The 27368-nt window shown below is 39.1% G+C and overlaps 1 long non-coding RNA gene across 2 annotated transcripts in view; it reads right to left on the bottom strand.

The window, feature by feature from the left end:
- The window catches only part of LOC140642269 (uncharacterized), a 38629-nt gene that overhangs the window by 7395 nt on the left and 3866 nt on the right, over positions 1–27368 (bottom strand). For both annotated transcript variants that reach the window (XR_012038757.1, XR_012038758.1), the window contains exons 4-7: positions 27145–27218; positions 23406–23577; positions 3630–3716; positions 2718–3020 (exon numbers count right to left, since the gene is read on the bottom strand). This is a non-coding gene — a long non-coding RNA (uncharacterized lncRNA). The remainder of the gene's footprint in view (positions 1–2717; positions 3021–3629; positions 3717–23405; positions 23578–27144; positions 27219–27368) is intronic.

Here is a 27368-nt window from a genome sequence, read left to right as displayed (position 1 = left end):
TCACCTGAGGCTATTTTTTTCTCGAACTGACGTGTAATACTAAAATGCTACTCAAGTAATGTCTCTGGACTGCCCTGCAACAGAATGACCTGTTAACAATGAGTTACATCTACCTATGGAATCAGAATCTTTGGAGATTATAACAACTAGCTATTCCCAGTGTGAGAAATAAACTCTACCTCCTGGTAGGACTGGTTATGAAGTCACAACATAAAAGCTTGGATATAGGGGAGGTCCCTAATTAGGGCTGGCAACATAGTAGTCTACCATAGGGGTAGAGATTGAAAGTATGCACTTTTTAATATCTTATTAGAGCATAAGGGAATCTTTTACACATAAATGTTTAAGAGCCCTAGAAAATACAAATAAATAAGTTAAATAGCCCTCCCAGGATTATGTCCCATAGTCAACTCTATGAAGCGACATCAATGTCACAAAAGCCATTCAAGGTTCATGTGATGGGTTTCACTAATAATGTGTTAGCTTGGTGCAGGCTGGATTGGAACAGAGATAAATGGTGAGCAGGTTAGGTTATTTTAGTAACTCAGGAGTAAAGTGACAAGGCCCCAGAAAATCAAGGTGTCAACCAGCCTGTATTCTTTTCTGGAGTCTCTGGAGCACAATCCGTATCCTTGCCTTCCCTAGCTTCCAAAGGCAGTGTGTATCCCCTGGCTCATGTTCCAATTTCCAATTTCAAAACCAGCAGTGGCAATATCTTCAAATGTGTCTCTGATTGTCCCACCTTGTTATCTCCTTTGATTACATTGGCCGACCCAGAGAATATAAGATAACCTTTCCATCTCGAGATCCTTCACTTAATCTCATCCAAAAAGTCCCTGACGCTATGGAAGATAATATTTCACAAATCCTGGGAATTAGAATGTGGATATCTTTGATTTTATTCTCTTTCTTCCACCATCCCTTTCCCTTCTGGGGGCCTTCATAGAAACTGCTGTGTGGAATGAGGGGCAAAACAGCTGGGGTATGGGTGCCTGGGTGGCTCAGTAGTTGAGCGTCTGTCTTTGGCTCAGGGTGTGATCCCAGGGTGCTGGGATTGAGTCCCGCATTGGGCTTCCTTTATGGAGCCTGCTTCTCCCTCTGCCTGTGTCTCTGCCTCTCTCTGTGTATCTCTCATGAATAAATAAATAAAATATATTTAAAAAGTTGGGGTATTCGTTCTTTGGTTTCCCATTCTTGATTGGCTGAGGGTTGTACTGGAGGCATTAAACCTTCAGACACTTCCTGACTGCCTTGTCCATGGGCTCAGCAAGCTCCTGTGACACAACAACAAGACTTTGGGCAGAGAAGCAGAGGAACACAGTGCTTAGGTGGAACGCTATCCTTAGTGATGGCAACAGTTGCTCCCAGGTTGTGGGTGAGCTCACAGGTGGATGAAGGGCTAATGGCACAGGCAGTAGCAATGCTGCAAGCTCTTATTACTTTCACTCCAAGATCTGTAACATGATCGTACTGGGCTCACCTATCCCTAGGCTAATTTTTCTGCCCCTTCTCTTTGCATTCCCTTTATTGAAACCATATTTTCTGATCAACGACCAGCAGAAATTTAACCTCATTTACAGAATGTTCTAGGAGTTCTAGGACAGTAACCTTCTCTGTTCTTCCCTGGGATTTTGCACTTCATAGTGGCTGAGATCTGATACCACCTGGCTTTATTCTGTAACAGTATCTACTATTTTAACATCATCTCCACTCTGCAATTGGGCAGCTAACTGCTTGAAAGCAGGAGCTATATTTTTTGAAGTCATTTCTTTATTTCCAGCCAGAGGAACAGAGCTCAGACCATGCTTGGTGAATAAGTACCTGGAAAGCTAAGGGCTGCTGTGTCAGCTAGGGGTTTGTCCAATCCATCATCAATGATCTTTTCTTAACATTACCTGAGTATCTGTGGTTGGTTTGGGAATGATGGAAGAAGTTTCACTTGGGATTTTCTTTCGCATTTCCCTCTCCATGGTTGTTTTTGTTTTTGTTTTGTTTTGTTTTGTTTTACCTAAACCTCGGATTTTACAGCAAGGAGAAAAAACATCATAGGTTGGTAAACCAAAGATCACACATGATGGGAGCACTGAGTATTAATTGAGCCTTAAAATCTGCCCAAAAGGTAACCACAGGAGAATGAATCACCACCTTCACTGCTGAATCACTCAGGGCCCCTCTCACCCCAGAACACCATAACCTCAGCTGGGTTTTGATCCTTTAAGCCTTGGCCCTCTCCACATCAGTGGGCCCACCAGTGAAGTGGTGGGGAACCAGAGCATGAGAGGCAAAGGAGGTAGGAGACCACAGCGGTGACTTCTCAGCCTGTAATTATTTTTAAGAGGTGGAATAAAACCTTCATTTTTAAGAAGCAAATAAATGTGATAGCAACGTGGTGGGCTTTAGGAAATGTATCGACCTTATTATCAACTATGGATGCCGCAATTTTGAAGTCAGCAAGTTGGCTGCTTTGGCTTAGAAAGACATTATTATAATGATTTCACAACTCATTATCTACTTATTTTAAAAAAATACACACTTCTTCAATAAAAAAAAAATGAAAAAAAAACCCCATAGTCCCCAAACCTGGAATGAATGATCACTAATACTGTATTTGCCTTCACTTTAAAATTAAAGAAACAAACTATTATAAAACACACACACACACACACACACACACACACTCCTGATTTTATTGTCCATGGGGATTGCATAGTGGTTACCTGGAGCTTCATCATGTAAATCTCATGCCTATTGGTCTTTGCCTAATGAATTCACCAGTCGTCAAATGAGTTTAAATGAGATACATATATGATTTCCAAAAGGTGAGTCTTTCATTTTACTTTCATAACATTTGTTCTCTTGTGCTTCAGGTCAACTGGATGCTAGAATAAAAGATTATTTCAGGGACTATGCAAAACTGACAGGACAATCTGATTTAAGCTCAGACTGAAGATAGGGTGACTTTTCAGTCATTTCCATGGATTTTTCTCCTCTGCTTCCCTTCTCTTCCTGTGTCAGACTCTCTGAAGGAGAAATACATGAAAGATGTTCATTCACTCATTCATGGACATATATTTATTCAGAAAAGAGTTATCAATATCTCCCTTATTATTTTTATATCACTCTTACTACATACAAATACACAAAAAAAATGATACTAGCTATATATTGGATAGAAAATTACCACGAGAGCAATGATATAATGAATAAGAAATATAATTCTTAAATTATACTGTGTGATATTCAATCTGAGTTTTTGCCAGAAGCTAACATACTTGTCTAACTCTCTTAGGTCAGACTTGATCATAACTTACGTGCAACTGGATGATATTGTTCGTACTTGGGAATTGTATTAAGGTAATAATTACTTCAGTCAAAAGCCACCTTTAGGCTAGTTAGAGAGATGATCTCACTGTTGGGTTATAATGTCTGCCTTCATTTCTCCTACAAATCCATCACTTTATCTGCTTTTCCTCTCACATTGCCAGTATATGCTTAACAGATTTTATCTATGCTTTTTGATTTATAATGCACATTACTCATATTATTTTAGATATCTGGCATAAGATATGAACTCTTTTTATGAATATAAAAGTAATATAAGGTTTAAAAATTAAAATCAATACATTTACCATTGTTCTCCCAATCAATGGGAATGGACACTTTCTCTTAGCTTCGATTCCCTTCTCCCTTTCATGCCATACATTTAGTCGAGACTTCTAAAAGTTATATCAGGCAGGGTCAGAGAGCAAAGCCATAGTCAAACTACTGATTTCATAATTCTGGTCTTAATATTACTTACTTTCAACTGTACGTGGATAAATTAAATCCCACTTAAGTATTATGGAAGGGGCATTTTGGTGTGAACATTAACACTGAACCACAGGATACAAGTTAACATAATTTTTAAAAATTCACTCATGTACATATGAGTGTACTTTTTAAGATATTCTTTCACTTATAGAGTACATTTATTCTTCAAAACTTTATTATTTAAAATTTCAGATGTCTCCTTCCAGGTCCCTGTCCTAGCCATGCCCCAGACACCAGCCTTCTTTGCAAACTGATATCCACAAACCCTGCATTTATTTGCACTGCTCTTAAGCTCAGAACATCACAAAGTCCCCAGGTCCTCAGAAAACAGATGCCTCCTGAGCCTAAAAGTCAAGTCCTCAGGACCTGGCCTCAGTTAAACTCCCATCTGGAATAACTCCAGTCCTCCCACAAGACTGGCTGACAGCCTGGCCTCTATGTATCATTTGCCTATAATAATCCTCATACCTTTCTTCACGGATCCATCTCCATTCACCCAAGCATATCTGTCCTGAATCTACAACCTTCTAGAAACTTTCTCTTATCAATCCAGTCTGCAATGACCTCTCACTTCTCTCTTTAGCCATTTTCCCTTCCAATCATTGACCCTTAATTATGCACTGCCCTGTAGTATATAGGCCCTTTTTAAGGTATGTAAGTAAAATCTCTTCAAGAAGATCTTAGGCCTGAAAGTGAGATTTTTATCTGTTTTTTTTTTTTTTCGAGTCACCACTGTGCCTAGCACAGAATCTATTTGCATTGGAGCATGTTAGAGGCATGGCTTGGCTTGATGAATTGATATAGCACAAAATTAGGCAAAATCACTCAGGATATTCTCCCCCAATAGATCCTGGTGTGTAATCTTTTTCTAAGTCTTAATTAGTCTGAATAATTTACTCTATGTTCCAATCAAACCTAGGAGATGTTCAAAACAAAAGAACCAAGTTCTGTAATTTGACATGCCATTGAATAAACCGGGCTCTTTGGTGATTTTATTTGAAAATGAAATGTTAATCCCTGCCCTGGTGAATGTCTGAACCACTTGGAAACTGCAACACTGAAAATCAAGATCTTCGTTGTGAAGGACAATGGTGCTGCAGTGGTTAAGGCACATTGCCTCATGGAGACTGTCCCTTCAAACTCGAAAGTGAGACCTGCAATTATGGGTGTCAGGGTTCTTAAGATGAGATGACTTTACCATTCTCTTTAGCTGAAAATTCTTTGGTAGCAGCAGATTTTTATCCCTGCCCCCAAATCCCACAGCATTCTGTGTGGTTCTTTTTTTTTTTTTTTTTTTAAATTTTTATTTATTTATGATAGTCACAGAGAGAGGGAGAGAGAGGCAGAGACACAGGCAGAGGGAGAAGCAGGCTCCACGCACCGGGAGCCTGACGTGGGATTCGATCCCGGATATCCAGGACCGCGCCCTGGGCCAAAGGCAGGCGCCAAACCGCTGCGCCACCCAGGGATCCCCCTGTGTGGTTCTTAAACAACTATTGAGCATGCCTTGAAAGAGCGAATTATTGTAGAACATTCCCTAATAGTCAACAGATGATATAAGCCCATGATAGCAATACAGCTCAAGTGACCTTTTTACTAACTGATCTGCTAACTGGACCTGAGAAAGTAGTATCAATGAAGACTTTACATAAGCTATTTGACTTCTTGTTCATACAAGATGGAACAGATTCATTTCTTCTGGGTTTTCCCTTCCAAAGTACAACTATAATCCCTGGAAATAGCACAAGAGACAACCAAAGGAGAACTATCAAAGGTGAAAGGAAGAAGGAGAAAACGTCAGGGACCTCAGGGCTAGAGGAACAACATGGCTGCAGGGCATCTTAGGGCCACCACAAACAGCAGAAGTGAAAATTAGCTTGGCATTTCCTAACCTCCAACCTAAAGGCAGTCTAGGTAGTAGGATCATTTTTCCAGAGGACTGAACTGGAGTCCCATCAACAACACCAGGTGAGCTGAACAACATAGGCAAACAGGAACGACTGAGAATCCTGCTTAAAATCACTGGCCAGGAGAAGTGTTCTCCTTCCCTATTCCTGGCCTGAAACTTCTCTCCTCTATTAAGACACCTAGCAGTTGGGAAGCTCCAGCCAAGAGACAAGAAGTGGCTGAGCTGACCAGCAAGGGAGAATCCCACCACAACAAATAGCTAGACTGGGAAACTCAGTTATCTCAAAATAAATAAATATATACATAGAACAGAATAAAAATGGAAATATGACATATTAACATATATGAGATGCAGCCATAGCAGTACACATAAGGAAATTGTTGCCACAGAAAAGAAGAAAATTTTCAATCAATAACCTAAGCTCCTACCTCAGGAAACTAGAAAAAGAAGACCAAAGTAGACCCAAAGCAAGCAGAAGGAAGGGCATAATAAAGATAAGAGCAGGAATGCCTGGGTGGATCAGTGATTGAGCATCTGCCTTTGGCTCAGGTCATGATCCTAGGGTCCCAGGATGGAGTCTTGCATCCAGCTCCATGCAGGAAGCCTGCTTCTCCCTCTACCTATGTCTTTGTCTCTTTCTGTGTGTCTCTCATGACTAAATAAATAAAATATTAAAAAAAAGATAAGAGCAGAAAACAATGAAATTGAAAATAGTAAAGATGACCAATGAAACAGATATTTGGTTCTTTGGAAAAAAAAAATAAAGTTTATAAAACTCCAAAGAGACTGATAAAGATTTTAAAAAGGAGAAAACCAAAATCACTAATATTAGGAATTAAATGGGAAATATCACCATAGATCCTGCAGCTGCTAAAGGAATTATAAAAGAATATAAACAATTTTATGTTTACAAACTTAATAACTAGCAGAAATAGACCAATTTCTCAAAAACCATAAAGAGCAAAATTCAACAAGGGTGAATGAAGTAATCTGAATAGTTATATAGCCACTAAGGAAATCAAATTTATAATTTAAAATCTCCCAGCAAGCAATCTCTAAGCCTAAGTGGCTTCACTGGAGAATTCTACCAAACATTTAAGAACAGTTAATATATTTTACACATTTTTCCCTAAAAACAGAACTAGAGAGAGCACTTTCCACCTCATTTTATGAGGTCAATATTATCTTGAAACACAAACTAGAATGGCCAGCAAAAAAGAAAACTACAATCCATCGTCTTCATAGACTTAGACAAAAAAAAATCAACAAAATATTAGCAAGTCAAATCCAACTCCGTAGAGGGGCACCTGGGTGGCTCAGTGGTTGAGCATCTGCCTTTAACTCAGGTCCTGATCCCAGGGTCCTGGGATCAAGTCCTGCATCAGCTTCCCCATGTGGAGCCTGCTTCTCCCTCTGCCTCTCTCTCTGTGTCACTCATGAATAGATAAATAAAACTTTAAAAAAAATCCAATACAGTAGAAAACAAATATTACATGATGACTCAGTAGGATTTACTCCAGGCATATAAGATTGGCTCAGCATTTGAAATCAATCAATATAATTTCCATATCAACTGTCTAGAAAAGGAAAAGCATATGATCATATTAAGTGATGCAGAAAAAACATTTGACAAAATCCAACACCCATTCATGATAAAAACTCTCATCGAATTAAGAATGCTGTTACAGGGAATCACCTCAACCTATAAACAATAGCTATAAAAAAAAATCTACAGCTAGCAACATACGTAATTGTGAATGTTATGCCCTTAAAACCAGTAACAGACAAGAAAATCTATTCTCACCACTCTGATTCAACACAGAATTGTAAATTCTAGCCACCTTAATAAAGCAAAAAATAAAATAAATGAAAGAAATACAATTGTAAAGTAAGAAAGAATACTATCCTTATTTGCAGATGACATGATGATTTCCCTTAAAAATCCAAGGAATCTGTAAAAATTTCTTAGAACTCATAAGTTTGATGAAGTCATAGACTATGAGTTCAACATACAAAAAGTAATGACATTTTCTATATAGCAACAATGAGTACGCCAAAACCAAAATTTAAAACAATACAATTTACAATCACACCAGAAGAAATTAAATGTGCAGGTATAAATATCCCAAGGCATGTATAGTGTCTGTATGCTGAAAATTACAAAATCCTGATGAAAGTTATCAAATAAAACCTAAATGAATAGTAAGATGTGCTGTGTTCATAGATTGGAAGACTCACAGTAAACATAGCAAAGATGTTTATTCTTCCCAAATTGATTTATGAGTTTAATGCAGTTTCTATCAAAACTCCAAGAAGATCTTTCTGTTGACATAGATTAACATATTCTAAAATTTATATGGAAGGCATAAACTCTAGGAAAGCTAAGTCTATTGAAGAAGAAGAAGGAGGAGGAGAAGGAGGAGGAGAAGGAGAAGAAGAAGAAGAAGAAGAAGAAGAAGAAGAAGAAGAAGAAGAAGAAGAAGAAGAAGAAGAAGAAGAAGAAGAAGAAGAAGAAGAAGAAGAAGAAAGAAGAAGAAGAAGAAGAAGAAGAAGAAGAAGAAGAAGAAGAAGAAGAAGAAGAAGAAGAAGAAAGCATGAGAAGTCATTGTACCCTCTATTAAGCTAATTTTTCTACTTCTCTATGAAGTCCGTAGCAGTTAGGCATGCTCTCCATTACGTATTTATGGTATAAGCCCTTTTGAAGAGTCTTCTATAAATGATGCCTTACTTCCCTGTCTCCACCCAGTGAACAGTGAAATCCACAGGGTAGAAGGAAGGAAGGAGTCATATTGAACACTTTTTTAAAAAGATTTTATTTATTTATTTATTTATTTATTTATTTATTTATTTATTTATTCATGAAAGGCAGAGGGAGAGAGAGAGACATAGGCAGAGGGAGAAGCAGACTCCATGTAGGAAGCTCGACGTGAGACTCGATCCCAGGACTCCAGGATCGCGCCCTGGGCCAAAGGCAGGCGCTAAACTGCTGAGCCACCTAGGGTCCGTCTTATTGAACACTTTGGGGGAATTAGCATTTGCTAAGAGACTGAACTCAACAAATATTATCGTGGGCTCTCTGTGTATACGAGCCCATGCTACTTATACAATTTCAGTTGTGCTATCTAACTTGTTTTGCTGTTGCAATAAAAATACGATCCTATTGTTTCTCATGTTTTAAAGAGAAACAACATTTATTCACAAATTTCTTCTCAGAGGTGTCGAAGAGTTAACTAGAAGCATGGTTATGGTGTTTGTTTAAATCCTTAGAAATTGCCTTCAAGGAAGGCAAAGCTGCAAATTGATAGGAGATGCCAAACGGGTTAATCCAGTTGGGGGAAAAATGAGATATTTACTATCAGAATAATCCGGATTTGTTGAAAATAGAAGTCTGCAGCTTTGTTGTCTGGGGCTTAACCATTTTTGAACAAATTTCTGGGCATTCTTTGGGCTTCGTCTAGTTAACATTAAAATTTCAACTGTCATTAGATTATCAGGGAATTATAAGAATCACAGCTTTGACTTTGCACTTAAATTTTAAAACCTGGAGGTAGAAGTCCACATATTTATTGCTATAACTATTGAAGAACCTCACAGCAGGATTCTAGGCTTAAAGACAAAAGGAAATAAGCACTGGCATTTAGGGGAATAAAAGTTGTAACATGCATTAATAATGACAAAAACACTCCAGATAATATCTGAAAATCCTGGGAAGTCACACTGAAAATGTTCCCCTTCATCAAATAACATGAGACTGTAAGCACTTGTACAGAATAGCAACTATGATACCACTACCACCCCTACCACCAATTGACAGCCAGGAGGAAAGAAGGGTGTATAAATTTCTCAGATTCAAAAATCAAGTACTGTATACCCAACAAAAACAAGTTTAAAGGATCTAGACACACCCCAGTTTTATAAACCAGTTGTATTCAACAAAGAAGGGGCATATCTCTTCTTCATCCAACACCTGTCTGGTTAATCAACTTGCTGCATTGTCCTGCGCTAGGACCTAGAAGGGTTTCAGACAAGTAGACTTCATTCTTGCCCGCAAGGAGTGTGAAGCACAGACAATAGGCAAGATGTCTGAATACAAACAAAATGACATGGGTAATCAGAGAGTCTGCAACTTTTCAGACAAGAGCTTGTTAAGGTCAGTTTGATTTGGACAAGGGAATGTGAGTGGGGAGAGAGAGGTTAAGTAAAAGGAATGCAGGAAGACTAAGTATGGAGTGTCTTTTGGGAATGGCTGCCATATTGGCTTCATTTTGGATATTGATTAAAGATGATGCTGGAGAAGAGGATCAAACCTTCAAAGACAGCCATGTTGCTTACAGATTTTTTTTTACAATAGTTTCTTGGGGAGACTGGGTTCTGGTCAGAAGAATGATGAAATCAGATGTATTTGAGAAGGGTTGGGTAATTAATTGGAGAAATGTGTGTAAAACAAATCAGAACAGTCAGAAGTTGGCCACTAACCAGAGCAGGAAGAAGGCTGTTGTAACGGTGCACAGGTTACTTAACTGGGACTTCAATTAATGATGGCAATGCAAATCAGATGGCCAGAGAGATGCCTCCCAAGTAGATCAAAAGGGGAGGAGGAATTAAAAGGATAAATTTTGAGAGTATGTAATCTGTGGGAATGGCAGGGCGTTGGTGTGAGCTGTGTGACAGGGAGAAAGAAACTTCCAGGGAAGAGGAGAGTTGAGGAAAGATGTTTAGTTTTTATTGTAAACATGAGTGAAAGTTGGTCTCTTGCCACCAAGAAGTAAAGAAGCCATTTAAAAGACAGTGATAAAAAAAAAAGACAGTGATAGAAGGAAAGAAGCTAAGGAATCAAGGGAATAATCCTACAAGAGGCAGGAAAAAAAATAAAATCAAAATTCAGGTGGTGCACATAGACTTGGGGAAAGGTAGGATGCTTCCTTCTCCAAGATAGGAAAGAGGGAGGAGAGAATGCACAAAGATGGACCTCAGGCATTGAAATGATTGAAATGTAATGAAATAATTGAGCTCTTCTAACTTAAGGCAATAGCTATAGATTTGCAGGATTTCAGAAAAGAGGCCCAAAGGAAATAGACCTTCTAATTTGAAGAAAAAAGAAAGAAAATGGTGTCCCCATATCACACAATGTCCTTTGTCCAATGCTGCAGATGTTAAAAATACACAAAGGACACTTCTCACAGAAACCTTCAATGTCAGCTTGGGGCTGAGTAAGGTGAGTGAGAAGAGTTCAGTTTCACTGCACTTCAGGATCTCTAGCAGATATGTATGAAGATACAGGATGAGCAAACTGCCAGTTACTGAAGTGAACTAATTGGAATTTTGAAGACCAAAAAAAACAAAATTTAGAAGAAAAGATGTGTGTCACTATCCTCTTCCTTCTTTGACCTCCCCATTTTCATAGCTTCAAACCCAAAGAAGCTAGACATGTTAATGTAGACAACAATAACTAAGTGACTCAGAGAATCCTTGAATCGGAAATATTCCAAGGTCATTTACCCCACTCACGGCAGAAATGCACTCACAATATTGCTAACAAATAATGGTCCAGCTGCTGCCTGAATGATTTAGAAGAAGGTAAGCCCACTGTATGTCAGGAAACAATATTCTAGTTGGAAGTAGAAGTTTCCTTTCTACAGTTACATGAAATCCTCCAGCCACTTCTGGAATAAGGTGGAATAATACATCTACAGGTACGTAAAAAGGAGAGTTGTGCTCCATCCCCAAGTGTCCAAATCTCCATAACTGTCCCTCCACGTAGTCCTCTTAGTGAGAGAACTTCACCAACTCAGCATTTCCCCCAGATGCTCAAGTCAGTCTTTTTCCATACAGAGGAGGACCCCACCATCGTGATGAATGCAGAGTTCAGCCACCTTGCTCCCCACCTTGCTCCCATCCCCTATGTCTACTACATCAATATTCCATGGGCTCCCTTGCATTTTCCATCTTCTCTTTCAGTTAAGTTGGGGACTTGCAACTAGTTTTGGCAAAAGGATTCTTAACCCACCTTGGAGGTCTCATGTTCAAAACCAACAAGAGCCAGGATGCCTGGATGGCTCAATGGTTGAGTGTCTGCCTTGGGCTCAGGGCATGATCCCGGGGTCCTGGGATCAAGTCCCACATCAGGATCCTTGCAGGGAGCCTGCTTCTCCCTTTGCCTATGTCTCTGCCTCTCTCTTTGTGTCTCTTATGAATAAATAAAATGTTTTTTAAAAATGAACAAGGGCCACCTGGCTCACTTGAGCAACTATTTTTTTTTTATTGTTAAGCTACTGATGTTTAAGGGGATTATTTATTTAAATATATTTTAAAGTATTTATTTGTTTTTTATGCATAGCCCAGCCTATCTTGATTGTGATGAGTAAATATCCATACCATTTTTCTTTTTTTCTTTTTTAAAGATTTTATTTATTTATTCATGAGAGACACACACAGAGAGAAAGTGAGAGAGAGAGTCAGAGACACAGGCAGAGGGAGAACTAGGCTCCATGCAGGGAGCCCAATGTGGGACTCGATCGCAGGATTCCAGGATCGTGCCCTGAGCTGAATGCAGAAGCTCAACCACTGAGCCACTCAGGTGTCCCTCCATATCATTTTTCATATGAACTTGTTTTAAGCTGATCTTTCTCCTTTTCTCTGGTTTAATTTGAGTAACATCTCACCCTAGTCTTTGAGGCAAGAAAAGAGATCCTATGTTTTCTCTGTAAGGATTCCCATGTCATTATATGACCCATCTATAGACACCTCCTCGAGCTTCCTTTCCTGGCTTTCTTACACTCACATCGAATCCATCAACAAGCTCCGCTGATTCTACCTCCAAACTCCATCTCTGCTACATGCATGTCTCTTTTCCGAATCCTGATCCTTGCACATGCTGCTGACTACCTGACCCCTCTTGTTTCCAGGTTCGCTCTTTCCTAAACAATCTCTTCAAAGAAAATGGAACTGTATTTCAGAAATGTAAAGCAACAAATCCTGCTTAAAACTCATCAGTGGTCTCTGTGAGGGTTTGGTAGAAAAAGGTGGAAAGACAAAAAAAGTTTTGTTGCAAAATTAACAAGAAGCATATCATCTGTCTCTCTAACCCTGAAGACAAGAGCTGTGATCTCAATAGGAAAGTCTCCTGTAGAATTAACCCCGCAAAATAGCAGTATGCAGGCTGTCCTGTGTGATTGGAATGCAAACAAATGTGAATTATTTTGTAGCATCTCTTCAGGAAAAAGTCAAAGATGGACTGGGAGAGTCTGTGGAAGAACCCCAATCACTTGCTTTTACAACTAATGCTGAATCACATTCTCAGTCATCCCAGCTATTAAAATATGTCTACCAAGATTTTTAAAAATTATTTTCTTTTTCATCTTATTTTTTTCCTCTTAAGGAATTTGAATTTAACAGATTTCCAAACTCATCCTGTTTCAAAATAATTTAGAAATTAATTAGCTCCAGTGATGTCACCTTCCCTGTCACCAACAGCCAGTGTTCTATGGAAGTTTGTGGATCACTCAAAGCACTTCATAAAAAAATACATTAATAGCATTTTTGGAAAAGGGGGTGATGTGTAATCTTTACTTTTCATCTTATAATAACTGAGTAATTGAAAATCTTGAAAAAATTATTTCTGGAAAACTGGGTAAATTGTCAGATTAAACATTGTTAAGGGGTGCTCATCTTGAACTCACTGCTACATTTTATTTCACTCTGCTATTGTTAACTCTCTCCTTTCCAGTGGGTTCCAGTCTAAATGCAGTGGTGGTCCTGGCTGTGTCCTGGACCATGAATTAAACTAAAAAATATTCACTTTATAAATTCATTGCTTCATCTTTGCTATTTGCTACTTAATGATGAGACTGGATCCTCAACTAAGAAATGGCCTTGTCTGGGAATTGTAACTCTCTACATTACAAACAGTTTGTGAAGGTCTATCCATCATCTCCTCATCTTCTCTCTCCTAACTGAGTTACTAGTATCCTTGAACTTTGAGGGTAGAGCGTGGCAGTTACTACAGATTCAATACATTGTAATAATTAGTAATATGATACAATAACTCGTTCATATCTACTAAGGACTTTCAGGCATATAAGGCTGTTTATTACCTTAGGAAAACAAAATACTCAATGAGGCAGGTCCAAGGTTAATAATTCACTTATAAAATAATATCAAGCTCTTGGATCTGTTTTTCTGTGCAGGTCTTGGCTTTCCCCTCATGCTTGCAAGATGGCTGCTGCAGCCCCAAGCATCCAGCCTTCAAACAACACCTCCAAAATTAATAAGGAAGAGATATTTTTCTATATATATCTTATTTATTTATCAAAGGGGAAAAATTTTTCTCAGAAACCCCAACAGACTTCTCCCAGTCCCCACCAGGCAGAATGTAATCATATGTTCATCTTTTAACCATTGCTTGGCAAAGGGTAATGGTTTTACTACAATTGGCTTAGTCCTATTAAGTCTCATCCTCTGACAGTGGGGGAAGAGCCCATCTTTGCTGAGTACCTCATTCCTCAAAATCTGATTCTTTTAGTTGAAGGTATTGGCAGGAAGCTCTTGGCAGGGTACTGTTTGCCCCAGACAGATCCTATCAATGTCCTTATTGAATAAATGAGGAAACAGAGGTTGAGGAGACTTAAATAACCAGCTCAAGGTCACATAGGAAGCATGTAGCAGCAGAAGTGGGACTTGAACCCAATCTGGGTCAAGTGACTTCAGAGCCCTCTCATCAAGTAAGCTGTGCTAGCTCTCAAGGAGTATGAAGCGTGGCACAATTTCAAGACTATCCTCTTTGAAACAGATAAAACCCATGCACTCTATTTTAAGATTTATGTATTTATTTGAGAGAGAGAGCAAGCAGAGGGAGGGGCAGAGAGAAAGGGAGAGAGAGAAACATCAAGCAGACTCCCCACTGAGTGTGGAGTCGAATGTGAGGCTTGATCTCACGACCTCAAGTGAAACCAAGAGTCAGACACTTAACCGACAAGCCACCCAGGCACTCCCAAACCAGCACTTTTTATTTCTAATCCTCCTCAAGAAATATTCTAGATTCTCCCTGAAGGCCTAAACTCCAGAAAGAGACTGGCCACGGCCAAGGTCCTTGCAGCTTCCCTTGGTGTCTGAGAAAATGGAGCAGAATCCCCAAGGAGTGAGGCCAGCAGCCAGGGGGTAGGGGGAGGCCTCCATGCCATACCTAGAAAAGAAGGAACATTCAGGCTCTGAAACATTGCTGGGAGCTCTTGATGTGGCTCTGGAAGCAGTGAGATGGGGGTGAGAGCAGAAATAGAGCTCATAGGGCCATGGGGTCTCTCGGAAGCCTTACAACTGTAAGAAGGAGACACAAATGTTCCATCTCAGCACTAGGGAAGCCTAAGGTCCAGGTGGCAGGAGCAACAGCAGTCCCCTCTCATTCCTGTGCTGGTAGTCTGTAACTTAACAATCTCTAATTCCAAGAGAAGAAAAGCCTTCAGATTCCATCAGCCAGATTTATCTATGCTTCTCAGTCATTCAAGACTTTTTACTACCTTATTCCTTCCCCAACTGGTTTTCTAACAATCAACTTATAAGAATGGACCAACTCACATGAGTAGCCATTAAATTCATTTTGCAAGCTTCCTACCCATTTGTTTTCTTGTTATATTTGTTATGATTTGATGACCAATACTATCTCTCTGCTTAGAATAATTTTATTCATCCATAAAAGCGTTCAGTAAATGTTGCTAGTTCCATCACCTAGCCATTTGTACAAGTGGGCATGTACATATACGTGCACATGTACATGCCCACATTCACACACACACACACACACACACACACACACACACAAGTTAGACTTGAGAGTACACCACACATCAAGATATAAGGTCACGGGGATGAAAAGTACACAATAGGACATAAAGTCAGTAGCATTGTATTAGCATTGTATGATGACAGGTGGTAGCTACACCTGTGGTGAGCACAGCATAATGTATAGAGTTGCTGAATCACCATGTTGTACACCTGAAACTAATGGAACATTGTGTGTCAACTATATTTCCATAAATAAATAAATGTATATAAATTCCAAATGAATAAAATTTTACATACAAAAAAATAAAACAATGAAAGTTCTAGAAAGAAAGATGGAAGTTTAGATAATATTTTTTGAAAGTGTGGTACACAGCAGGAAAAACAGAAACCATGAAAGAAAGATGATAGAGAAACATACACGTCAAATATGTGGAAATCACTATAAAAAACAAAAATACTCAAAACATTGTGGTGTATACCAGACAAATGGCTATTAGTTTTAATGTACCAAGAGCTTTCACATATCTTAGAAAAAGTTAAGAAGGGCAAGGAAAATGCATAGAGATTTGGAAGAGGTAATTCACAGAAAATGAGCAAATTTTCAATATATATATATGAAAAAGTCACTATTTTTCATAATTAAATAAGCACTGGTTAAAAGTAGGTATGAGGTTTTTTTAACCTTTAAGGGAAGACTAAAACCCCAGTCATAGTACCCATGTTTGTGAGGTATTGTAACTCTACTATAATGCAAACTCTTATAGTAATAAAACCAAAGGGGCATCTAGGAGGCTCATCCCATTAAGGATCTGTCTTCGGCTCAGGTCATGATCCCAGGGTCCTGGGATGGAGTCTTGTATCTGGTTCTCTGCTCAGCAGGGTGTCAGCTTCTCCCTCTTCCCTTCCCTCTCCCCTCTCTCTGTCACACATGTACTGTCTCTCTCCCTCTCAAATAAATAAATAAAATCTTTTTAAAAAAGTAATAAAACCATAAATTGGTGCAGCTTTTCTGAGTATGCGGTTTGGCACTATGTGCATTACCCTAAAATGTTTTTAATATAGATCTAGAAACCTTTTGATTTAATTATTTATCCTTTAGGAATTTCTCCTTAGGATATCATTAGCTAAGATTTGCCTGCAGGGATTTTTCTTGCAGCATTGTTTAGAACAGGGAAATAAATAACTTAAAAATTAATCAATAGACAGTTAAATTATTTATTGTACATAACATTAGTTGGAATGTAATGCAACCATTTAAGTGGAAAGTAATAAAACTATTTAATTTTGTAGAAAATATTTGTAATGCATTGTTATTAACAAAATTGTGTTCTTAAATACATTTCAAATATATATATGCTTATGCATATAAACATGGTAAAAATGAAGGAGTTTTGCATGTTTTTCCCTTTTCTCCAAATTTTATACAATAAAAGTGTATTACTTTTGTAACAAAACAAATTTATCTTTATCTGATCCATCTTCCCAGGCCCTCTTTACATATGATCTTCATAAAATGTTCTCTGATTTCCCCAAAGACGGCATTCCTTCTCATGAAGTCCTATATCTAACTCATCGTCTATAAAACTCAAAGTATTTATGAAAACCCACCTATGTCATATGTGTTGCTGTTATTATTCTGTGTACATGTCTCATCCTCCTCATTATACCATCAGTTCCTAAAAGGTCAGGACTTGACATTTGTGCTTTAGTATTCTATATAAAATACTCAGCACTTAATATGTGCTCAGTAAACTGAACCATTATAATGAGGTTTTCCCTTTTCTGAGATAAAACTCTCTGAGATAGTGTGTGACAAAGAATCCTAAAAATGCAAGAGCAAAAGTGATGATGTCCTTTTGCCACAGCATCTGGTGACCCAAACTGCCCAGTACCCATACCTTTGGATAGTTCCCTCCCACATTGAGGCTGAGGTTGGCCATGCGATTTTCTTTGGCCAATGGAACATCCATAAATATGATGCTGGCAAAGACTTGACAAACACTTGTACAATGAGGCTTGCTTTCGTGGGACACTACCACCAGCATTAAAAAAAAAAAAAAAAAATCCAGTCTATCCAACTGAATGGATCACAAGAAACAAAAAAAAAAAGAATTGTTCCAGTCAACAACTTCAATTAACTGCCAGGCATGTGAGTGAAGCCATCTTGAACCATTAGCCTCAGGCCAGACACCAATTGAGAGAAGTTGATTAAGTAACCCCAGGCCGCTGTCAGAACTGCCCAGCTAACCCAAACCAAATAAAGAATTGTAAGCAAATGAATGTTGTTGTTTTAAGCCACTAAGTTTTGGAGCAGCTATTATAACTGACACATGTCCCTATCACTGCATCCTATCCGTCCGGCCACCCCAGCTGATCTTCATCCACCATAGGATATGTGTAATGGGTCACAACACTCTTTTACCTCAAGTCCTCACTCGACTTCACAATCCTTTCCACCAGGACTCTCTCTGGTCAGCCCTTTCTAATCACAGGAGCTGACATGTAAGTTTGAAACTTTGCCGTCCCTGAATAAGATCACCCTCTCTCTTGTCTAAATTGAGACAGACAAGGTTTTGAACATGATTGTAAATCTATGTGTCAGATAGTTCCAACATTTAGTTTGAATTATATATTATTTTTTATAAGCAAGGGATTTCTGCTGCGAATTTATCTGTCCATAACTATACCATCAGATTGGTAGCAACATGTATCAGGCTGGCCTCCATCTTCTGGGTGGACTGGTACACCAGGACCTACTACTCTCTGTTTCTGAAGTAAGGAAGGTAGGTAGAAATTGGGCAACAGTTATCATTTGCTGTATATCGTTCCTTCTGTTTAAGCAAAGAATTTAACATCAAAATCCATAAAAGTCTCAGTAGAAGCCAGTATCTAGCCCAACTTCACTTTAGGCGAATTTGGCCATCTGCACCCCCCTTTTCCTTATCTGTAAATTGAAGACTGTTACATCTGTCCCTTACAGGGATCTTATGGTAACAAATGGGATAATATACATGAAAACATATTCTTCAGAGGAAACTAGCTATAATTATCATAATTTAAGAGAATGCAGAAATCAACTTGTGTTTATCAAAATGTGATACATCTTTCGATTGTTGTCAATTGAATTCCTACCAGGTATGTGAATTTAGATTTTGTTTACAATGATTTCAATGAAACCATAATTTAGCTATTTTAATATCGGTCCAGCTGTTTTATCATCAGTAATTTCAATTTGGGTAGAATCCTATTCAGATAAGTTATATGTGTATTGGAAACTCTAGTGAGAGTAGTATTTCTCTGAGAAATCATTTTGCTTTATGCCCTAAAAGGAAAACTCTTTGAAGTCAATGATAGTTTGTAAAACAAAAGATTTATCAGTAAAATTTTGCAAATGAAGTTGTCATATCTAAAACTGAAGCATGTCTGATTTTAGTCTGAATGAAAATTGTAACTGCCATAATAGGTAAACTTTCTGGTTACCTGTGACTTAACAGAAACTTTTCTTTAAACCAAAAACAAATGTAACATCTGTGGTGACTAAAAAACCTTTTAATCAGTCATAAATCATAGAAATTTCATCACTAAGACGTATCTAACTGATCATTTTAGAATCCTCCAGTTTGGGGCATCTGGGTGGCTCAGTGGTTGAACATCTGCCTTTGGCCCAGGTCATGATCCCGGAGTCCCAGGATCAAGTCCCACATCCAGCTCCCCGCAGGGAGCCTGCTTCTCCCTCTGCCTGTGTCTCTGCCTCTCTCTCTGTGTGTCTCTCATGAATAAATAGATAAAATCTTTAAAAAAAAAAAAAAAAGCCTCCAGTTAGCTCTACAAACTAAAAAACTAGGGGGAAAAAAAGAAAAGACCTCCATGCCACTTCTCATCTTCCATGCTTAGCCTAAGGCAGAAAGCCAGCAAAATAAAATAGAGTTGAGGAAATATATACATAGTTCAACCTCAACTTTCTGCCCTGTTTCTTCTCAGATTTGTCTTCATCGTTCCGTAGTTAAACCAATTTTCATACTCCTTTTTATCTTGTGCAAATGTAGACCCCTGAACATAATTTTTGAAATCCAACCTGGATATAAGCAGTTTCAAGGCAACTTTCTTTTTTCATATGATTTGCCTCCTTCTGTAGTCCTCTCTGGCCCTAGAGTTTAGCTGAGCAGATGTTAGGATCATCCACATTTTAGGGAAGAAACATTCAAAGCCTGGAGAGATGACTCTGATTGAAAGAAAACCAGCAGAAGTAAACCCAGCTGTCTGGACTTCTACTGAGGCATGGCCGGGTGTTCCAGGCCACCTTCAAAAACATGGACCGATGGAAACATGGAGGTGTCTCAAAATCCTTTTTCCAAAATGATGTGGCTAGCCTGCAGGCTGCCAGGCCTCGCTGGCAGGGTGCTGGGCAGCGTCAGCCCAGACACAAGTGGCTTTCTTTTGGGTCATGGGCGACAGCCATATACCAGGGGTTGTGGCGCATCTGAAGTCTCTTTCCCCCAACTTTTGGTGTCAAAACCCCCAGGTCAGTTGCTGACCTTTGTTTCCAGACAATGATTCTCTGCAAGACCTGTCTTTTTCTCCATGCTCTGTACTTTGCAATTGCCTGGTCTGGTTTTGGGGGAGATGATGGTAGGGGGAGCAGAGCCCCTTTCAGGAGCCACTGAAAGTGCCTACTTTTGTCCCTACCCCACCATCTGCAGGCCATGCACAGATCCGGCCCCCTTTGAACCGGCCTGTAATTATAGTCTCTGTAAGGTATAAGGGTCATTCTGCAGGCCTGAGCAAGTGCAGTAACTCGGAGTAACTGAGTTTCTTTAAAAGGGGGAAAGGGCTATTGGGGTGGTGCAGTCAACTGAGATCTCAGGGTGGTGGGATCAAGCTCGAGCCCTGTGCGGGCCTCTGCCTGGTGCCAGAGTCTGCTCAAAATTCTCTCTTCTTCTCCCTCTGCCCCTCCCACTTGTCCTCTCTCTCTCTCTCTCTCTCTCTCAAAATAAATAAATCATATAAGGGAGGGAGTCGGCATTTTACAACAAGTGATTAATTAAAGACTGGCTGGTCTTTGTGCCACTAGATTGGACCAGGTGAACAGGGGATAGACGGTTACAAAGGGAATTCAGCAGGATCTATTGCCAGAAAAGCATCACAGAGTGTAGGGGATAAGCCCACACGGAAGCCCCAGGGATAAGCTCTCCTCTGGGGGGAAAAAGACATAGTTCAGCTGGCCACATCATGGCTTGTCTGAGACTCTCCCTGAGACCTGGATGATCTGATTTCAGATCCATCAGAACCTTCTGATTAAATTTCTCTGACACATAAAGCTCAGGCAAGTGCTCCCCAAACCTACACCCTTCACTCCTATTTAATTAAGTTACCCCTTGCACTGGACTATTCATTTTTTTTTAAGATCTATTTATTTTAGAGAGAGAGACAGAGAGAGTGAAGTGGGGAGGGGCAGAGGGAGAAGGAGAGAGAATCTCAAGTAGAAGCCCAAGTGTGTGCGGATAATGACAAGGGGGCTCAATCTCACCACCCTGAGATCATGACCTGAGCTGAAACCAAGAGTCAGATACTTACTCAACTGAGCCATCTGGGTGCTCATCATTTTAAAACAAAATCAAGCCATGTGCCCACTGTTAAAAAGAGGGAAGTCTGATGATCAGGAATGTGTTGCAGCATGCGGACACTATGACACTGAAAACATAGAGCAGGTGTTTGGTGCCTGGATGGAGAGGATGAGCATCATACAAAGCAGCGTTGTCAAATGAAGGTGTTCGTTCTTGGGAGGCTGTCAATCAACAAATAATTTTGAATGTCTGCCTCTAGGCTCGCTACTTGGCTCCCAAATTTTGTGTTGAAGACATATGGAAAGGCCGAAGAAAGAAACTATATAATCAGCAATTATAATTTCCCAAATACAATGCTGGTTTTCTTATATGGAAATTATTTAGTGGGTCTCCCAAAACAGGTAACTGAGGTAATAACTTCTAAATGGAAAATGATCACGATGCATATAAATGTTCACCCAAAATAGATCATTCTCTGTGATCCTGATTATAAAAATCATTATGACACAATTCGGCATCAGCAACTGAGATTTGTGGCAATGACCCTTCCCTGGGCATGTGTTTGTATGTGTGCCTAGATGGCCTGGGGCAGGGCAGTTCATCAAGGTTGAGGAACATAAAACTATCAGAGGAGTTGGACCATCTGACGTATTTGAAAGGACTCAGTCTCAAGTCATTCTGAACTTGGGAACCTGATCAATAATAATAAAAAAAAATCAGTACAATGGAAAACATGATTGTCTATCACATTTTTTAAAGAAAATTTCTCCCTCATTTATGGAATGTATTCCATATTTTTAAACCCAAATCTTTGCCAGGAAGAAAATAAAGGAAATCAAAAATGAGATGTATGGAAATTAAACATGGTGGACACCCTCCAGATGCCCCAAGTCCAGCAAGGAGCTCCCTGGGTCTCTGGAAAGGAGTACTGCACAGTCACCTTTCATCTCAGACAAACTAGATCAACAAATGCAGTCTCATCCTGTGAGGGCTCCAGAGAGATACTGAAACAGATAGTTCCCACTCTTTACCTGGGAAAGACCAATACACTGTACCTGAGATTATTCAAGCCCATGTCCTGGTTCTATGTTCTCTAATGCGTAGCTATAGAACCTGGTACCAGTTTTCTGTCTTTTTCCACTTTCATGCTTCCTCCCACAACCAGTGATAATCTCTTGCAGATAGAGATGCCTCTCATAGACCCTACTGACTGCCTCTGGACCTCGTTTTCCAAAGCTCCAAGGGCTAAGGGTACATACATACAATATCAACAACTCCAGCCTAACCTCACAATACAGAACACATACTGTTCAATCTTCTTGGAACACGAATCTGACACAGGCCCAAATAAAATTCACACACACTATGCGATTAGCATCTGGTTCCTCAAGGACTCTCAACTCACTGGGTTAGAAAGAGAAAACTATTATATATTGTCATTCCCTGCTTCAACCACGCATGCTCTGTCAAATTCTCCTTTTCTGATTCTGTAACTTTCTGGTCATTCTATTAAATCCTAGCCCAGTCCAGCCCAGGATCAAAAGTTTGAATATGCCATCTGGTTCAAAGCGTTCCCACATCCTTGGGTACCACCAAAGTCTGCATCTGTAATTCTAGGGGCCTGGAGTGGGGAGGGAGTGGTCCCCCTCTTCCTCCCCCTCTCCTGTGTGCATCTTCTTCCAGGGGTGGGAAGAGAGCAGATGGGGCACCAAGGAGAGTTACCTGGAGGCAGTAAAGCCTGACCTCTAGGTGAATAAGGGCAGGAAGCCAAGATCTAAAGCACAACATGGGGTTTTGTGGGAAGGGTGCGTTATTCTGTATGGCAGGAGCTCAGCGTCCACGCGGCACAAGTCTCAGCAGGCCAGAGACCTCAGCCAACTTCTCAGGGTAGAAACAAAGTTAAATGGTAAAAACATTGTGGAGTTTTCCATATAAATATTGAAATACGTCACAGTTCTATTTTTGTCTTCCGATGCTATAAAAATGTACTTTTTCATGAAAACAAATTGAAAGCAAAGGAGAACCATAAGTACTTGGGGAAAACTGAGCTCATGCTAATCTACAAGTTTCTCCTCTCTTCTTGATTTTATTTGTCTCTTTGTTTATTGTACTGGAATACGGTTGATACACAAAGTTACATTAGTTTCAGGTGTACAACATAGTGTTTAACTTCTCTCTCACCACAGGTATAGGTCCCATCTGTCCCATGCAGCACCATCATGGTATTATTGACTATATTCCCTGTGCTGTGCCTTTCATCCCCATGACTTATTCATCCCTTAACTGGAAACCTGTACCTCCCACTCCTCTTCACCCATTTTGCCCATCTCCCCCCATCCCCTTACCTCCTAATTGATTTTAAATTCAACTTCTTGCACCAACATTCATTTTCATGTTAATACTTGCAAAGCCTTTCACTGTTTGATGCCCACAATTTTGTACTCATCTCTACCTGTTCAGTATTTTATGTATGACTGCTTGAGATTTATCTCTTTCTTATTTCCATTGTTTGAACATCTGTTTGAAATAAAAGTGGATGTTAGCTTATTTTTCCAGAAATATCTCTAATAGTTCACTAGAAGAGTGAAGGTATGGTGCTAATGGAAGTAGTGTAGAAACAACAGAGTATTTTATCATCATGTTACTTAATTCATGCGATATGAAAATATAATTAGAGAATGAAGCATCTGGAAACCAGGATCCTCTGCATGACCAGAATTGTAAAAATGTACATCAAATTTTGTAAAAAGTTTATATCAAGGAGAATGTAATTTCAACGTGAAAAAAAATTAAGGCAAACCCAAGGTTTTAAGAAGACTTTTGTACTTCCCATTTTCAGTGATTAGCTTATAGCATTATAAAGATTCTGTGCACAATTACCAGATAGATTGTTCTCCCAACCAAAATTCACACGTTCAAGTGAATTCAACAAGGCAAACTCAGTGTATAAGGGGTTTCTGATTAGTAGATGACTCTAGAAATTTTTGGAAATTGTGAAAAGTGGAATGCATTTGAAACATTGTAATACCACAGCCAATACTATATGGGTATTTCTGACAAATCATCTTTTGCCCAATTAACTTATCATCAGAAAAGTAGACTTTGCTTGAAATTGATAGTTGTTTATTTCCTAGGAAACAGAATTTATTATTAAGAAGGCATGATAAGTAAATCTGGCTCAGGTATAGAGGAAGTTTTTGGTACTATTAGAAATTACCATGAAAGCTAAAGAGAAGCACTTCAAGGTGTGAGCTCCTGATGTAATTTTGACCAAAATGCACAAGTTCAAAGTCAAATTATTTAAACAATAAAGATTTAGAAATCTTAGAGCCTTATGAATGAGATCAATATTTATTCAACGTGTTCAATAAACTAAGATTAGATTGTCTGAGATATATGCAAAATCATCAAAGACTATTTTAATTAAAAAGAAGCTCTTAAGTTTTCTCAGTGCTGGATATGACTGACGGTGTCTTACACAATACAAAACTTATCTGTCATAAATCAAAATTAATATTATTAAATTAACATTGTGGCCAGGCTATATTAACATAAAATGTGAGTAGAAATTTTAATGGGATTGTAATGAATTATAGAGTGGAAAAGAGCTGTAAGTATGTATACATGCTTTCAACCTATCTTTTAGACTTAATGAGGAAAGGAAAGACTAAAATGCTCTCAGACTGTTGATTCTTCATATGTTCTATGTGTACTCACAGATATATGTGTACATATGCACACATATGGTTTGGGGGAGCATTAACGGATATTTTTAAGGAAAAGGAAGAAAAAACATGAAGGTTGGCTTGTACTTCTTCAAACACACAACACTGGGCAGTACCTTATGAAGAATCATTAACTTGAGGCCTGGGTAGCTCAGTCAGTTCAGCGTCTGCTTTCAGCTCACGTCATGATCTTAGGGTCCTGGGATCTAACCCTATATTGAGCTCCTGCTCAGCGGGAAGTCTGTTTCTCCCTCTTACTTGGCCCCTCCTCCTCTCATGCTCTCTCTCTCTCTTTCTCTCTGTGTCTCTCTGTCTTAAATAAAAATCTTAAGAAAATAATAATCATTAAGTTTATTAACTTAATTGAACCAACGGAGATTATGGTCACATCCCAAGTATTTCAGGCTCTATCGATAGATTTTCCTTTCCTTTTTTTATGTTCAAAATAAGGAGCAAAGTACCATTTTCATAATCTGATAAGAATAATAGATACAGCAAAATCATTTGGGGCTGGGGCAAAGAAATGCTGCCAAAAATAACCTCTGAAAGTTTTCAAAGTTGAACTCTTTTCCTTCAGAAGAAAAGAGTTTAAAAGAAAAAATATATCATGGTAGTGCTTCTCCCTCACTACATCATCAGTAAAAGAGCAGAAATTTTAAAGGCCTTTGCCAAAGATTGAAGGCCACCTCACTAAATTGAAATATAGGAGTTTTAAAAAATGAATTTGGGAAAAGGAAACAAATTTTAGAACTACTTTTAAAATATGGAATGAGCCATTATATGCTGCAATGTCCAGTACAATGAAGAATTATATGCAGTGCAAATTTAGAACAAATCCAGGATTCTAATTTTGCCTGCAACTTGAAAAGCTCAACTTTAGGGTTGCCTGAGTGGTTGTCAGTTAGGCAGTTGACTTGGATTTTGGTTCAAGTCATGGGACCCAGCCTGGTGTTGGACATTCCCCCTCCTTCACTCAGCCCACTCAGTGAGAAGGCTGCTTGAGATTTTCTCCCTCCACCCCTCCCCCACTTGCCCATGTGCTCTCTTTCTCTCTCAAATAAGTAAGTGCTTACCACTTACACTGATGTGGATGGAACTGGAGGGTAGAGTGAAATAAGTGAATCAGAGAAAGACAATCATCATATGGTTTCACTCATATGTGGAATATGAGAAATAGTGATAGGGACCATAAGGGAAAAGAGAGAAACTGAGTGGGGAAAAATTAGAGAAGAACATAAACCATGAGAGACTCCTAACTCTGGGAAACAAACAAAAGATTGCAGAAGGGGTGGTGAGTAAGGGGATGGGGTAATTAGGTGATGGACACTAAGGAGGGCACTTGATGGGATGAGCATTATATGTTGGCAAATTGAATTTAAATAAAATTTAAAAAAACAAAAGTGTTTGGAGGAAAAACTCGCCAATGTAAAAAAATATATATCTTTAAAAAAAAAAAAAGAGAAGCTCAACTTTATCTAAGATTGTTGGTTCAACTGATTATTATGGCCTTTTGGCAACTGATTGTGGCTATTTGTTTATTCAGTATGCCCCCACATTTATGTTCCTCTGGCCTCCAAGCTCCCTGTTACTGCATTGGACTGGCCAGTGAAGGCAATACATTTTCTATTCCGTACTACTCCAAAAATGCACTTAGCATGTAAGAGAAAATAGAGGCAGTGGCTGGGCAGTGATGATGGAGAATTGCTTTGTGTTCACATGTTGACCACACACACACACACACACACACACACACACCTAGAGCAGGCCTGGAGAACTTCTTGGCATTATGGGAAGGCTACCAGAGCATCTTGCTGCCCACTCAGAGGATACAGTTGATGCTGTACTAATTGAATCTTCTCTCTAGGATTTGTGTGTGCTGTTCATACACTACCACACTTTAAATTTCAAGCTTTAAGTCAAGGCTTAAACGTGTTTTGAGTTGACCATGCAGTTTGCAGTCTCGCTGGCATGGCCTAATGCACAGTAACACCATAGTTATGAAAATGTCTTCACATCTTTCCCAAAAAAATATTGTGTGAAAAGTGGTACCTGGCATTTGCTTTAAAGCTTCTCACTTGCTTGATTAATTTCTCCTCGCAGAGAGACCAATCACTCTGACTGGCAAGTAATTTACTCCCCTCCCAAACCTTAGAGTCCCACACCGCTTAAGAGCATGGCAAAATGAAAATATAGAGAGCTGGAGAGGGGAGCAAGGATATGGTCCAGGAGTGTGTATTTATATATAAATAAGGAAGATATGTGGGTTTCAGTTAAAAATTAAATATATTTTACAAACACACAAGTACAAAGAGAGCACAAATTGACCCTAATTCCCAGAAACTGAGACCTCAAGCCATACCTGGGAGCAGCTTCCTTAGCTGAGGCATTACAGCAGGTGCATGGCACGGTGTGTTTGTATGTGGATCCTAACACCTGGTGAGAAGGCAGGAATAAAGACTTGGGATTTTATCACAATTTCAATTTGTCAGATACCTTGTTTGGTTATCCAGTGTATTCCCAGTGCCCAGACTAGTGTTTGGTGTCCAACACGCAGCTAATACATATGTTTGAAATGGCTGATTG

Source organism: Canis lupus, chromosome 11 (genome assembly GCF_048164855.1).
Source record: "Canis lupus baileyi chromosome 11, mCanLup2.hap1, whole genome shotgun sequence".
Classification (NCBI taxonomy): Eukaryota; Metazoa; Chordata; class Mammalia; order Carnivora; family Canidae; genus Canis; species Canis lupus.
The sequence above is the reverse complement of the archived record's forward strand: the minus strand, read 5'-3'. Positions and strand labels throughout refer to the sequence as shown.